The sequence below is a fragment of the Gopherus flavomarginatus genome, chromosome 17 (genome assembly GCF_025201925.1).
Source record: "Gopherus flavomarginatus isolate rGopFla2 chromosome 17, rGopFla2.mat.asm, whole genome shotgun sequence".
Classification (NCBI taxonomy): domain Eukaryota; kingdom Metazoa; phylum Chordata; order Testudines; family Testudinidae; genus Gopherus; species Gopherus flavomarginatus.
Genome location: NC_066633.1, coordinates 26,074,056 through 26,087,079, shown reverse-complemented (window position 1 = coordinate 26,087,079; position 13,024 = coordinate 26,074,056). Strand labels below are relative to the sequence as shown.

The window sequence follows — 13,024 nt, the reverse complement described above, 5'->3', positions numbered from 1 at the left end:
CGTGATCCTCGGTGAGATAAGGGACGTTAAAGCCCTTTGTGAAGGAGAAAGGGGAGTTTCGCGGTGTTTTAGCACCAAGGAATTCTAAAGTTTGCTAAAATGTCTAGTCTGTGGAAACAAGAAATGGTCGGGGCCAAACTTTTTAACCACTGCCTTTTTTAAAGCCCACTCAAGGATGTGAGTCCCTGTCTTTTAAGTACCCGGGGTTCTTTGCCAGCAGGAGAGAAGAGGTTCCTGCCTCTGTTTTTGTGGCCTAAACAAACCAGGTGTTGTGCCCCAGTTCTTGTCTGAGATCCCTGAAAAAGAACATCTTCCCATCCATGAACAAGACAGGACCTGTCTCTAAAAGGGGAACAAAGAGACCCCTGGGACTTACAGACTAGCTCGCCTCACTGCCATAGCTGGAGAGATACTGGGATACATTCTTAAACAATCAGTGTATCAGCAGCACCTACAGGATAATTTGGTTCTTAGGACTAGTGAGCATGGATTTGTCAAGAACAAATCATTCCAAACTGATCCTGGTGGAGGTGGGTAAACAGTAGATGGGATCTAACTTGGTGTTACTAAGGCTTTTGACACAATCTCGTAGGATATTCTCACAAGCAAACGAGGGAAATGCTGTCAAGCTGCAATCAGCGTAATGTGGGTGCAGAGCTGGTTGAAAGCCCAGACTCCAGGAGCCCTTCTCCAGGTTTGGCTGTCCAACGGAGAGGGTGTACCTAGTGGGTCCGGCAGGGATCAGTCCGGGGTCCGATACTATTCAATATTTTCATGAATGATTTGGAAAATGCAGTGGAGAGCATGCTTCTAAAATTTACAACTGACACCAAGCACTTTGGAGCGCAGGATTGGAATTCAAAACGCCCTTAACAAATTGGAGACTTGGTCTTCTTGAGCCAAACTCCATAGCTGGGCCCCTCTCTCTAGACTGGGCTGAAGTGAAACCCCAGAGCCAAACACACCTCCTAGGCACTGCGCTCCGACCTTGAATGGTCAGATGCTGCTTAGCACTGTCAGAGCAGCTTTTGCTGGGGGATTCTCCCAGCACTTTCCAATAGCGGGAAAGTATGAAACCCCCATTTGACTGCTGGGGATAGAGCCCTAGAGAGAGGAACAACTTGCCCAAAGTCCCCCAGGAAAAGGAAAACAACCAGCAGTGGAACCAATAGGAAACCCAGCAATGGAACTCAGGAGTCCTGACTCCCAATCCCCTGGTTCAGTCACTCCAGCGGAGCACACTCCCTCTCAGAGGCAGGGGGAGTGGCCATGAGAGCCTGCTTGTAATTGCCAGCTGTGGGAGGGAGTGTGCAGCAGTGGTTAGCAAAGGGGCCTGTAAAGAAGGACTATGGGGTCCCATCCATACATCTGACACTTGGTGTGACTCTGAACCCTTCCCCAGACCTGTTTCTCATCAGTAGGGTGGGGGTCACAGTCGCGGGGCATTGGGAGGCTCCAGGAAGGTGTGTAAAGTGCTAGGATGTCAGGATCCTGGAGGTGCTGTCACCCCCACACTAGGGAAGTGTTCTGCAGCCCCTGCTGTTGGCCAAGTTTCTCCGGCCCTTGGCAATAAGATAGTCTAGAACCCCAAACAGGGTTATTCTATCTGCCACCCAAGATCCATAAACCTGGAAATCCTGGACGCCCCATCATCTCAGGCAATGTCAACCTGACAGCAGGATTGCCTGGCTATGTAATCTTCCTCCTCAGGCCCTATGCTACCAACACTCTCAGCTATCTTCGAGAGCCACTGACTTCCTGAGGAAACTACAATCTATTGGTGATCTTCCAGAAAACACCATCCTGGCCACTATGGAGGTAGAAGCCCTCTACACCAACGTTCCACATAAAGATGGACTATAAGCCATCAGGAACAGTATCCCTGATAATGTCATGGCAAACCGTGTGGCTGAACGTTGTGACTTTGTCCTCACCCATAACTATTTCACATTTGGGGACAATGTATACCTTCAAGTCAGCGGCACTGCTGTGGGTACTCGCATGGCCCCACAGAATGCCAACATTTTTATGGCTGACTTAGAACAACGCTTCCTCAGCTCTCGTCCCCTAACGCCCCTGCTCTACTTGTGCTAACTTATGACATCTTCATCATCTGGACCCATGGAAAAGAAGCCCTTGAGGAATTCCACCATGATTTCAACAATTTCCATCCCACCATCAACCTCAGCCTGGACCAGTCCACACAAGAGATTCACTTCCTGGACACTACAGTGCTAGTAAGCGATGGTCACATAAACACCACCCTCTACTGGAAACCTACTGACCGCTATACTTACCTACATGCCTCTAGCTTCCATCCAGACCACACCACACGATCCATTGTCTACAGCCAAGCTCTAAGATACAACCGCATTTGCTCCACCCCCTCAGACAGAGACAAACACACACAAGATCTCTATCAAGCATTCTTACAACTATAATACCCATCTGCTGAAGTGAAGAAATAGATTGACAGAGCCAGAAGAGTACCGAGAAGTCACCTACTACAGGATAGGCCCAACAAAGAAAGGAACAGAACACCACTAGCCATCACCTTCAGGCCCCAACTAAGACCTCTCCAGCGCATCATCAAGGATCTACAACCGATCCTGAAGAATGATCCCTCACTCTCACAGATCTTGGGAGACAGGCCAGTCCTTGCTTACAGACAGCCCCACAACCTGAAGCAAATACTTACCAGCAACCATACAACACAAACACTAACCCAGGAACCTATCCTTGCAATATAGCCCATTGTCAACTCTGTCCACATATCTATTCAGGGGACACCATCATAGAACCTAATCACATCAGCCACACTATCAAAGGCTCGTTCACTTGCACGTCTCCCAATGTGATATATGCCATCATGTGCCAGCAATGCCCCTCTGCCATGTACATTGGCCAAACCAGACAGTCTCTACATAAAAGAATAAATGGACACAAATCAGACATGAAGAATTATAACATTAAAAAACCAGTCAGAGAACACTTCAATTTCCCTGGTCACTCATTTACAGACCTAAAAGTCGCAATAGTACAACAAAAAACCTTCAAAAACAGACTCCCACAAGAGACTGCTAAATTGGAATTAATTTGCAAACTAGACACCATGAAATTAGGCTTGAATAAAGACTGGGAGTGGATGGGTCATTACACAAAGTAAAACTATTTCTCCATGTTTATTTGTCCCCCTACTGTTACTCACATCTTCCTGTCAACTGTTGGAAATGGGCCATCCTGATTATCACTACAAAAGGTTTTTTTCTCCTGCTGATAATAGGTCACCTTAACTGCTCACTCTCGTTATAGTGCGTATGGCAACACCCATTTTTTCATGTTCTCTGTGTGTATATATATATATCTTACTACTGTATTTTCCACTGCATGCATCTGGTGAAGTGGGTTTTATCTCAGGAAAGCTTACGCTCAAATAAATGTGTTAATCTCTAAGGTTCCACAAGTACTCCTGTTCCTTTTGCAGATAAATTAATGGAGATTAAGTCCATGAATGGCTATTAGCTAAGATGTTTAAGGAATGGTATCCCTAGCCTCTGTTTGTCAGAGGGTGGAGATGGATGGCAGGAAAGAGATCACATGATCATTACCTGTTGGCAGACAGGATACTGAACTGGATGGACTTTTGATCTGACCCAATATGGCCACTCTTATATTCTTATGAAGGGAGGGGCAGAGCCCTATGACAGAGTTTCTGTAGTGTAGTGGTTATCACGTTTGCCTAACACACAAAATGTCCCTGGCTTGAAGCCAAGCAAAAACATGATGGCTTCCTTTCCTCAGCTCCTAGTGGCCTGTCCCTGCTGTTGAAGGAGCCGCAGTAATATCTATGCTCAAAACATCTGTTATACTTCCCCTGCTCCCACCTTTGTCTCCTCTCCCTTTCTGAATGCCTGTGAAGTGGCTTTCCCCCTCCCCCTCCAGCTCCTTCCTGGAATGCTTGTGGGATGAATGGGCTGGTTGAAGAGCAGAAGAGCTCCCAGGTAGACAAGGTGTCTGGGACTCTAATTAGGCAGCACTCACACACCCAGAGCATGGACACTGCCCAAGGTGGAGTGTGAGCAACCAGATGCAGTCAAGTCATCTCTAGTTGCAGGCCATGAGGAGCAGGTCCTTAAAAGGGGAAGGGGCCTTGTGATCAGGAGTCACTCACAAGCTTGTACCTCCAGTGAATGCCCTTTGCCCGGACAGCCTGGCCAGTGGTTCTCTGAGTTGTATTTCATTATGCCTCAGGAAGACTTACCTTCATCGCACGGTCCATAACTGCGCTGTGGGACACTTGCCTTGCAGAATCCTGACATCTCCAGTGCCGAGCCAATCCTGGGAGCATGAGTATGGGAGTATGAGTGTGACCCCCCCCTTCCTTAGAGCTTAGGTGTTAGTATAATAAACGTGCTGCTTTCTGCCAAACTCTGGTGGGTCATTAGTCCTCTCTACGCTTACTAGTTGGCCCAATTTTGGGTAACACCTGCGATAAACTCAAACCTTGCAGGACAGAGGGTGGTGAAATGAGCTGAGAAAAAGCCTTGGCATCAGCAGGGGAAAGCTAGAGGATCTAGGCCAGTCACCTTTTGAAGCCTTGTGGCTTGGTCTCCTCTGCCCTTGGAGGTTGGCCTACGGAGGCCGGCTCTTCCTGCTGGCCTCCTCTGAGTGATTTTCCAAAGGAGGAAGTGAGGCAGGAATGGGGCAAAAGAGGAAAGTCAAGCTGAGGAAGGCAGGGCAGAAGCTAAGTGCCTCAGTGTGGCTAAGTGGGGTTAGTAGAGTGTCACCATTCATTCTGCAAAGCCTGGGGAGGTGCGGTTGGCTGCTGGGAGGTAGAATCCTGTGCCTGCCTCTTGGCTTCCCAGGGATGGCTACTTGCAGCCCAGGAGAAGAAGGATGGCTCTGGGTGAAAAGAAGACAAGCAAAGCTCTGGGAGGAGATTTGGGTGTGGGGTGTGGGCTCTGCCCTGGGGGAGGGGCTTGGGGTGCAGGAGGGGTGGTACTTACCCCGGGCAGTACGGCTCCCAAAGTGACCGGTACACACAACCCTCCGGCAGCAGCTCCTAGGTGGGCCGTGCCAGGGGGCCTCAGTGAGCCGCTGCCTGCAGGCGCTGCCCCTAGAGCTGCCATTGGCTGCAGTTCCTGGCCAATGGGAGCTGTGGAGTTGGTACTCGGGGCAGGGGCAGCACATGGAGACACTCCCCCCTGCCCCAGGGGATGCTGGGACATGCCGGCCACTTCTGAGAGCGGCACGGAGGGATGGAGGTAGAATGGGCAGGGAGCCACCTTAGTGCTGCTGGCACATCTCTGCACACCCATGGGGGGAAGGGAGCAGAGGGCCTCCATGCGGTGCCTGGGGTAGGGGCAGTGCACAGAGCTGCCTCCCCTCCCAGGTCTCTTACAGGAGTGGGTGGGTGGGGTCTTTTGGCCTGCAAGGTGCAGCAGGTCGGACTAGACGATCACACTGGTCTCTTCTGACCTTAAAGGGTCTGCGTCTAAAAGGGAGAGGGAAGTAAAGGGAATTTTTTTTAAAAAATAAACCAAACATTGTAATACCAGGATGATTCCAACAGCTCATTGTATAGTCCTGCCCCTTTCTTCCTCCACTGAGTGTTTAATGTCCTGCTGGGATTTGGGACAGTGATTCTCTCATTCCATCGCTAAATTGATACAATGTGACTGAAATTAAACCAATTCCCAGGGGAGAAAACATCACATCATTGGATTGGCTGGGAATCAAACCCAAGTCAACTGCTTAGAGGGCAGCTATGCTCACCACTACACCACCAACATATCTAGCAGAAGTGCTTCTCCTACATGCCACTTATGCTTGTCAAATCAGGCTCGACCAGCATTGAGGAGTTTTTCTGCCTGATAAAATGTACTGGATTCTCATCACTAAAAAAAGAACACCTCCATCTTCACTTGGGTTTGAACCATCAGCCTTTCAATTAGCCACCAAAGTTGTTAATCACAGGGTATGTCTACACTACAGGATTATTCTGATTTTACAGAAACCGGTTTTTGGAAACAGATTCTATAAAGTTGAGGGCACGCAACCACACTAAGCACATTAATTCAGCAGTGTGCATCCATGTACCAAGGCTAGCATCAATTTCCAGAGCGTTGCATTGCGGGTAGCTATCCCATAGCTATCCCATAGTTCCTGTAGTCTCCCCTGCCCATTGGAATTCTGGGTTGAGATCTCAATGCCTGATGAGGCAAAAACAGTGTCATGGGTGAGTCTGAGTAAATGTTATCACTCAGTCCTCCCTCCGTGAAAGCAACGGCAGACAATCATTTCGCGCCCTTTTCCCTGGATTGCCCTGGCAGACGCATAGCACGGCAACCATGGAGCTCGTTCAGCCTTTTTTCACTGTCAAAGTATGTCTACTGGACGGTGCTGACAGACACGGTACTGCAGCACCACACAGCAGCATCCCCTTGCCTTTTGCAAGTTAGCAAAGATGGTGATCAGCCATACTGTACCGTCTGCTGCTTTGCAAGTTGGAAATAACCGTTACCAGTTATACTGTACCATCTGCTGCTGTCATGGGTGCTCCTGGCCGGCCTCAGTGAAGTCGGCTGGGGGCGCATGGACAAAAATAGGAATGACTCCGCTGGTCATTCCCTTCTTTAAGTTTTGTCTAAAGGGAGAGTCAGTCCTGCCCAAACTATCAGGCAAGCCTACTAAAGAACCAGACAGGCAAATGGCCACTCCAGGTCAGAGCCCCAGACATCCCACAGAAATGATGAGCTGCATGCTATTCTAGGGGGTGCCCCTGCAACAACCCCACCCGTTGCTTCCCTTCTCCCCCACCCCTCCTGGGCTACCATGGCAGTGTCCCCCCATCTGTGTGATGAAGTAATAAAGAATGCAGGAATTTGAAACAACACTGACTTTATTGCCTCTGCAAGCAGAGTTCAAAGGGGGGAAGGGAGGGCAGCCTCCAGCTGCTATGATATTCCAGGCAGGACTGAATCTCCATTAGAAGAGAATGCCCTGGGAGTTATTCTCATTTTTGCCCAGGCGCCCCTGGCCGACCTCACCAAGGCCAGCCAGGAGCACTCATGGGATGACAAGATACCAGTCCTACTGTACCGTCTGCCGTCCGCAAGGGAAGGGAAGGGGATGCTGCTGTGAAGGGCTGCAGCACCACGTCTGCCAGCAGCATCCAGTGACATCCGGTGACATTGAAAAAAGGTGAGAAAGGATTTTTTTCCCTTTGCTTTCACGGGGGGGAGGGGAGAGAATGACATATATCCTGAACAACCCGCGACAATGTTTTTGACCCTTCAGGCTTTGGGAGCTCAGCCAAGAATTCAAATGGTTTTCGGAGAGTGCGGGAACTGTGGGATAGCTACAGTCGTCAGTCGCCCCTCCCTCCATGAGCGTCCATTTCATTCTTTGGCTTTCTGGTAAGCTTGTCTCAGCTCCTTAAGTTTCAGCACTGTGTTGAGTCCCTGTTGTGGCCTCTGTCCATCATAGCCTTGGAGATTTTTTCAAATGTTTTGGCATTTTGTATTTTGGAACAGAGTTCTGATAGAACAGATTCATCTTCCCATACAGGGATCAGCTTCAGTATCTCCCGTACGGTCCATGCTGGAGCTCTTTTTTGATTCTGTGGCTGTGTGGTCACCTGTGTTGATCGGCGCTCCACGTTGGGCAAAGAAGAAATGTAATTCAAAAGTTCTCGGGGCTTTTCCTGTCTATCTGGCCAGTGCATCCGAGTTCAGATTGCTGTCCAGAGCCGTCACAATGGTGCACTGTGGTATAGAACCTGGAGGCCAATACTGTCGAATTGCAGCCATACTAACTTTAATCCGACATGGCAATACCAATTTCAGCACTACTCCCCTCGTTGGGGAGGAGTACAGATACCGGTATTAAGAGCCCTTTCTATCGATATAAAGGGCTTCGTTGTGTGGATGGGTGCAGGGTTAATGCGATGTAACGCTGCTAAATTGGATACAAACTTGTAGCATTGACCAGGCCAGAGAGAGCAGCAGGTTTCCCCTATTGTTTCCTGCTCTTGTTTTCTTGACTAGTTTCTCTTCTGCACCAGCTTACGCTGCTACTTTGTGAGCTTGGCTAGCTCAGTTGGTAGCACAACAGGATCTTAATCTGAGGGTCCAGAGTTCAAGCCCCTGGTCAGGTGATAAACTTCTCACTGTATCTTAAAAATCTGTTTTTCTGGAGTCCTATTTCATGTTGTTTTTTCTCTTCAGGATTTTGCCTTTCCTAAGAAGGGCCTTTGTGTGGGAGGGATTGAAGGGGCAACTTCCTGACAGCCCCTCTGTCCTTGCAGGCTGGAGGAATAAAGGCCTCTGGGCATATAGCATGTTCCTCCTCTGCACACACATACACACAAAATATCCCTACGGAATTAGAATCACCTGCTGCCTTCCCCTGTCCTGCTGGATCTCCAAATGAGGATGCTCTTCAGCCTAAACCTATGTCCCCTCTTTGCCCAGTGCCCCTCAGTCCCAACTCTCAGTCCCTCCTATGCTCATTGCTCCTCACTCCCAACCAGAGCCTACTCTTCTTCACCCTTCTCCTCTGTCCCAACCCACAGCCCCCTCCTATTCCCAGGGCCCCTCAATCCCAACCCACAGGCCCCTCCTCCTCACGCTGCTCCTCAATCCCAACCCACAGCTCCCTCCTTCCCTCCAGCAGCAGGTGCTTCAGACCCCCTCAGGAAGATTTCCTTGCAAGGTTTCTTGTATGAGTCTGCATGTGGATTTTACAGTATGTTGGGTTGCTTGCCAAAATAATCACTTTTGGCTGGTGTTGGATTCTCAGTCTCCTGTTTATTGGGGCAGGAGAAATAAAGGGTTGTTGTCCTTGTTGTGTGAATCGAGGGCACCAGAACTATGCTTGGCAGACCCCAATGGAGGGACTCACCCTCAATTCAGTAGCACTTGCTAGGCAGGAGACATGGGTTCCAAAGCCAAGTGGGCTGGGGCCTTGGTCCTCATACTAAAATTTATGTGTTAGACCAACTTTAGACCAGGGTGGCTGTGGAGGGGTGAGTGAGTCCCTAGACAACATAGTGAGTACGGTGCCTTCTTATTTTCCCCTTTTCCACCCAGGATGGCAGATGAACTCTACAGAGGCACCTCTGGGCTTGCGCTGAGTAAGGACAACAGCTGTGAGTGGGTTGCAGAGAGGGGATGGCTCATGTTAAAGGACTTTGGATTTATGAACCATAGGGAAAAGGACACTGCCCAGCTTACTTGTGGGTGGGTCTTTTCCTCGTGGTTTAGGTTTACGTGGTGGGGCTACTGACATGACTTCTGCTAACCCTGGGCTTGCATTGCAATGTAGACATATCCTGAGAGTGCAGCTATATTGAGATAAAAGCCCTGTGGCCCAGCTGGCCTGGATGATCTGATTTGGGCTCCTGGGGCTCAGGTTGTGGGGCTAAAAACTGCAATGTAGACATTTGGGCTCAGACTGGAACCCAGGCTCGGAGACCCTCACCCCTTGTGGGGTCTCGGAGGCTGGGCTCAAGCCCAAGTGTCTACACTGTAATTTTATTACCCTGAAGCACAAGCCTGAATCAGCTGACCCAGGGTTTGAGAATAGTGACTTGGGTGTGTTAATGGCAGCGTAGACATAATGCCAGGCTATGGCCACACTACAGTGAAACACCCAGGGCTGCCCCATGCCAGCTCAGGCTCCCGGGACTTGGGCCATGGGGTGGTCAATTTGCAGTGTAGACGTCTCGGCTCAGGCTCAATACTGGGGTCTGGGACCCCACAAGGATGGGAGGGAGTTTAGCAAGCCAAAAAGATAAAATGGCAGTGGAGTATTACCATGGACTCATGGCATTTCGCCATTGGTCTGTCTGCTTTGGGGTAGGGACAATGACACATCCTGCTATATTTGTTATTTCATAGAGTGGTTTAGGATTTTCATTCTCACACCCGGTGCACAAAGCAGGACTCAACCCTCGGTGCAAACCTAATGAGCTGTCCACAGATTCTGGCAGCCACAATGAGCCATTTGGTGTAAGAGCTCAGACCTGCCCCTGTCCCAGAGGGAGGGGGCCATCTGTGAGGGGACTGGACCACTGTCTTATCAGCTCTTATCTCCCAAACTTTCAGTAACTCTATTATCAGTGCCTGTGAGTGTAATTTAAACTATAAGAAAAGCCACACTGGGCTAGACCAAAGGCCCATCTAGCTCTGACTCTTGTCTTCTGACAGTAGCCAATACCAGGTTCCCCAAAAGCCACTACCTCAGCCACCACTGGGAGTTGAACCCAGGATCTCCTGCTTATAAGGCAAGTGCTTTAGCCAGCTAAGCCATAGTGCCTACATATGGCTAAAACACCCTCTGACCACACCTGACTCCCTGCCATCTCCACCAGGACCTGACAAGCTTTGCTTGTGTTTGGATTCTGCAAAGCAGAGGAGCAGGTGAGGTTTTCCTTGCAAGCTCTGTGTGCGTGTGTGCGAATCTTTGGCCAGGTCTGCACTACAAAGTTATTTCAGCAGAATTATATTGCTCAGGTGTGTGAAAAACACACAACTCTCCCTCGGTCGGCAGATTGTGGCTGGTGTACACACTGCAATGCCACGTCTGGTGACAAAACTGCCCTGTTTTGGTGACAAAATAAAACCATTTCGATGAGAGGCCTAGAGCTTTTTGCAGCAAACTTAAAGTGCCAGAGTGCCAGTGTAGATGCTGCCGTTCATTATATCACCATAACTGGCCTTCACCAGTATCCCACAATGCCCTCTGTGAACTTGCCTGCCCTGCATTCCTGCTACAGAGCCATGGGACCCTCCCCTTTCATAGCTCCAGGAAGTTCTGACAGCTGAGCCTGCTGCTCTGCTCCTGCAGCCAGGAGCAAATCTCTGCCATGGATGCTGCTCTCTCCAGCCCTGCAAACACAGAGCAGGTGGCGGGAAATTCCTTACAGTGGGAGCGGCGGGGCATTGGCATCTGAACTGTGACACCGCCATGACACCCCTTCCCTAGAGGAGGCTCCTACCTTCTAAACAAGGACTGCTGTTTTCTAGTAAAATCACTGAAAGGGAAGGAGAAAACTCAAAAGAGGTTCCTCCTGGCGCTCACGGACGTGAACCCGAATACTCTCTCAGTCCTCAAAGAGAGACCTGGAGAAGGAGACTTGCTGAAGCAAAGCCACAGGGGTCTCTAACGTTTCCCTGGCCCCTCGCTCCTCTCCTGCGTGGCTGATGTCAGCATCTCTCTGTGAGGTCACCCCCTCCCCACTATCTTTGACCAATAGTCTTAGGTCCTGCAAAAGGCCTTTGTGATGTCACTGCCACACCCCTCCCTTGCTGTGCTAATGTCCTGCCCCTGGCCAGGCACTTTGGAGGTTTGAGCTACTCCCTGTGGATCACCCTACTCAAGGAGCGTTCTTTCTAGGCTGCAAGCCGGCTAGACAGGAAAACTTCAGACTCTGCTCCCAGTGCTACACTCAGTTTTTTAGAAATTAGTCAACTTTATGGCCAGAAGAGATCATTAGAGCATCTAATCTGACCCCCTTCATATCACATGCCTCCTGTATGACATAAGAGCTACTTTGGGGGAAAGGCATCTAGTCTTCATTGAATGACATCAGGAGATGGAGAATCCACCACTTTCCTTGGTAGCTTGTTCCTGTGGTGAATCATCCTCACTATTGAATATTTGGGCCTTAGTAGTAATATGAATTTATCTCTTTTCACCTTCCAACCATTGAGTCTTGTTATGCCTTTCTCTGCTCAATTAAAGAGCCCTTTAATACCCAATCTTTTCTCTCTATTAAGGCACTTCAACACTTCAGTGAAATCACCTTTCAATCTTCTTTTGATAAGCTAAACAGGTGGACCTCTTTCCATATCTCCCTAGAAGGCATTTTTCTCCAGCCCTCAGAACATTTTGGTGGCTTTTTGCTGCTCCAGCTCCAATTTCACAGTATCTTTTTCAAATGAGGACATCAAAACTGGAGGTGGTATTCCAATATCAGTCTCACTGATGCCGACTCACCTCCTGTGACTTTATTGACAGAATCTGCAACTGTATAGATCACCATTGCGACCACTGTTCTATATTTGCAGCCAATATAGTAGAAAGGTTGTCATGTAAGGGGTCTATGGAGAGGTTCTGATTGGGGGATTATAATGATGCTATCTCTAGATATGTATCATTTTAGTAGTTGACGTTATCAATATTGGCTTTATGCTGTCTGTATTTCAAAATTGTGCTCTGCTTCCGTGGAACACCCCAGCCAGACAAGTTGGTGTCAGTTCTGCCTGTCCTGCTTGATGGCCCATTAAGGACCATCAGCTATACAGCTGACCCACTGAGAGAAGGCAGATATGCCTTGTGACTCAGCAAGGTATGCAGGGATCTGCCTATGGACAGAACTCCAAGGTTTTTCTGTGCCAAGTGCTGAATAGAGTGTCCTTGGGACAAAGAAAGCAAAGACCACACGGCAAGAGACTATAAAAGGCTGATGCCTCATCTCCAATCCTGCTTCATACCTGGAGGGACTTTGCTAGAAACTGAAGCTCTGTATGAAGGACTGAATGACCCATCCCAGCTGTGGATGGACTCCAGAGACTTGATTTGAACCTGCAGTTTATTCCATCACTGTTACAAGCCTGAACCAAGAACTTTGCCATTACTGTATGTGAAGAGTTAAAATCCATGTGCATTTTATATAACAACCTGGTCTATGGATTGTGCCAGCTCTTTTCCAGACCCAAAGTACAGAGTATGGTCAAGGGACCAGAAGCCTAGCAAATAGTGACCAGCTAAGAGAAAGCTGGGGTAAACAGAAAGCCTTGCTTGCTAAGATAGGCCTGGTCAGCAAATTGCCAGGTGTCGGAGCTAAGAACTAAATCATTGTGTCTTATTCAGAGTTGCAGATTGAACAAAGAATCCCTGTTCCTATTGTGTTAGTCTCTTCTGTAGGGAGACATTCTTCCCACAGATCCAGCCTTGAGTTTATGAAAAGTTGGCACATGTCAGTATAAGATATGGCATCCTTCCACCTCCCTTCCCA

The 13,024-nt window shown here is 49.0% G+C and overlaps 2 protein-coding genes and 1 non-coding gene across 10 annotated transcripts in view; 1 reads left to right on the top strand and 2 right to left on the bottom strand.

Annotated features, from left to right (window-relative positions):
* Positions 1 to 13,024, top strand: part of LOC127036060 (zinc finger protein 250-like) — a 153,996-nt gene that overhangs the window by 50,732 nt on the left and 90,240 nt on the right. The gene's annotated exons all lie outside the window — the stretch shown is intronic.
* LOC127036058 (zinc finger protein OZF-like) overlaps positions 1 to 13,024 on the bottom strand; it is a 167,822-nt gene that overhangs the window by 112,624 nt on the left and 42,174 nt on the right. The window lies entirely within an intron of this gene.
* On the bottom strand, positions 10,247 to 10,320 carry TRNAI-UAU (transfer RNA isoleucine (anticodon UAU)). Its single transcript has one exon. It is a non-coding gene; the product is annotated as a tRNA-Ile (tRNA).